The following is a 3,148-nucleotide window of genomic DNA, read 5'->3' as shown; positions in this document are numbered from 1 at the left end:
GTATCACCGATCGTGCAAGGTATATAAAAGCTCCCTGGATCTTTCAGCTTGGGGGTATCTTATTTTGTACTAAAGCCTAGCAATTTTCTGTCAAATTCACAGTCATATGGTCCTCCAATTTTCTTTTATTTGCTAAGATTTCTGTCAAAAATTTAGCATAGCGAGGTATTTGCATCAAATTATCAGCAAAGAGAATATTAATGTGTAATTTCTTAAAGTGTTCTAAAAGCTGCTGCATCTATCATGGTACGACTAGACGTAATTAAACCATAGTAAAAAATTTGTACCACAAGTCCAAGAGGCATTTCGTGATGTGGGCATCTCCTCAATAAATCCTTGTAGCGCTCCCATGCCTCGTACAATGATTCTTGATCATATTGAGCAAAAGTGGTGATATCAGCTCTCCATTTCACAGTATTTGATGGAGGAAAGTATTTGGTAAGAAACGCCTTGGCCATATCTGAAACGTCTGCTATTCGTTTTCTTAAAAAGTGCTAGTAATTTTTTTTTCAAACCTCACTTAGCATTCGACAGAACCATAAAATATTTTGACATCATTTTAAAATAACTCAACCAACTATAATTTGAAAACCAAAGGAAATATCATAAAATCATCCAATATTTTACTAAACCTCAAAATAACATTTGAAAAGTATAGCAAATACTATAACCTCTCAAAAATCACTCATAAATAAATCGTCGTAAAAATATCTTTAACATCACTTAAAATCATAAATCATAACTAGTGCGGAAAACTAGCGTCGGTCCTCGGGTTATGTGCACCTTCAGTCCAGTCAGATCATCCATCAAGACCTCCATAACATATTATCATACTCACCTGCATCCATCACTCCTAGTGAGTCTAAAGACTCAACACACCATAATCTTGATAACGAATAATACATATAAAACCACAAGCAATAGTGAAAAATACTTATACTTAAAATATCGTTTTCATGAAGATGCATAAACTTCAAAACATAAACATTTTCGTAAACATTTTCACGATGCATAAACTTTAAATAAAAACATTTTCATAATGATGCATCAACTTTAATCATAAACATTTTCATATAAACAATAAACATATTCGCTTTCGTATCCATATTCATATCAACATGTTCATGTCATCATATTCATATTCATATTCATATTCGTGTTTGTTGAATTCAGATCGTGATTGTAACTCGTATTCTTAAACATATTGGGGCGATGGATCCATCTAAAGAAAACCACAGTACTAGGCGGCGGGGGACACCAGCAACACTCTCACCGGTCAACTGAGCCTTGGCCAACGTATTAACATATCATGTTATTGGAAATACGATCGTCGGGGCTCCCTCTGGGGCCTTTTCCCATAAATGGGCTCCCTCTGGGGCCTTCTCCCCTCACGACATCTCCAATCGTATTCGTATTCGTATTCGTATCCGTATCCAAGGAAATACGATCGTCGGGCTCCCACTAGGACCATAACCCTAACGACATCTCCAACATATCAGTAGTCACAATCCCTTCACATCCTTCAACATGATCTCATCACTTAATAAAAATCGTGCATAATCATATCGTTTTATTTTTGAAACCAAGCATGCAACATATCTTTTAAACGTTCATTAATTAAGCCATAAAAATCCATAAACATTTAAAAATCCTAATTTAACGTATAAAAAATCATAAACATTTAAAATCAACATTTTAACATATTAAAAATCATCAAAATCCTTAAACATTTTAAAATACATATTTTAACATACCAAAAATCCATAAACATTTTAAAATAAACATTTTGGCATATTAAATCATAACAACATCCATAAACATTTAAAATAATCATATTAGCATATAAAACAGCTTTCAGGACACTGACATGACATTTACTAATTTTTAGGTGTAAAAAAATCGTTTTACCCCTGGACGTATAATTTTCTGTTTTTTGACATTTTCTTAATTTCATTGACTCTAACATATCCCAAATAATTATTTAAGCTTACAAGAATTTTCTCGTATTTTTATTTAGCTTAAATCGAGGACTTTTAAATTAATCTTTAAATGTATCGTATTAATGCGTTTTATTCTCGAATTAAACCAAACCTTAATATAAAATTCCCAAATTAAAAACTTGGACTTATAATAATTATTTAAGCTTAAACCTAATTTTTCATAATATTATAAAGCTTAAAACTAGACGTTTCAATTAACTCGTTAATTAGCGTTTCGTGCGGCGATAAAATCCCGAATAAATTCCAAAGCTCGTTATTTTGATTCCAAATTTTAAACATAACATTTTTAGTATTTATTCTACCCTTCCAAGTCATGAGCCACACCCGTGGAACCTTAGATTCAATTTTTGTTCTTAAATTCGAAATATTGACACCCTAGTGAACCCATCGAGCCATCTCTCAATTTACTCGAGCCACGCCCAAGCCACCTCGAGCCAAAACCTAGCCAACCCATCTAGGGACCCTACTGTGCAAGCTCAGCCAGAAAATCCGGCCCTGGCCCGCTCAAAAACTTGCTGAACCGCAGACCCATTTGCATGTGCTGTGTGTGATTGTCTTCTAGCTTATCTAGGACTCCTAGTTGCATTAGGACTATCAGCCCTTAACCACCGACCACCCATGACCCTAACCTCCCTTGGACCATGTCCAAACCATGCCCATACCAACCCAGCCCCTTGAACCCAAGCAGCGAAGCTCTGAACCAGATGACAGCAACCTGCGTGCTTGATGGCTTCCCTCACGGTTCCATCTTTCTTGCTCGGTCCTTCTTGAACCAACCCATACCAGCCCCTAGCCCAGCCCTTGTGCACCCTCCTAGGACCCTAAGGACCTAGCCTATCCCCTGCCCAAGCCCTCTGGCCGAGCTCCTTAACCACCTGCACAAGCTGCTATACCTGCGCCACTTCCCTTCCACTTCTCGGGTGGAGTCCTTCTTGGTAAGGACTCCTCCCAGCTCCTGGTTTTCGAGTCCTAGCATGGCTAGGACTCTTCCCTCGACCCAAAACAGACCTAAGCTTGCCCTGGCCCCAAGCCCCGACCAAGCCAACCCATCACACCCCAAAACCGAAACCCCTTTCCCACTATGACAGCAACTTCCTACCAGCTTTGTATTATTCATGTTTGTGCAACGTTGTAGTGATTTTTATGAC

At 37.5% G+C, this 3,148-nt stretch overlaps 1 non-coding gene across 1 annotated transcript; it reads left to right on the top strand.

Moving 5' to 3' along the window:
* The first annotated feature begins 303 nt into the window (after positions 1 to 303).
* Positions 304 to 410, top strand: LOC140842185 (small nucleolar RNA R71). The gene has a single exon (XR_012120318.1). It is a non-coding gene; the product is annotated as a small nucleolar RNA R71 (small nucleolar RNA).
* Positions 411 to 3,148: the final 2,738 nt, after the last annotated feature.

The sequence above is a fragment of the Primulina eburnea genome, chromosome 9, assembly GCF_022965805.1.
Source record: "Primulina eburnea isolate SZY01 chromosome 9, ASM2296580v1, whole genome shotgun sequence".
Taxonomy (NCBI): Eukaryota; Viridiplantae; Streptophyta; class Magnoliopsida; order Lamiales; family Gesneriaceae; genus Primulina; species Primulina eburnea.
Note: the sequence above shows the minus strand (reverse complement) of the source record. Positions and strands in the feature narration are given on the sequence as shown.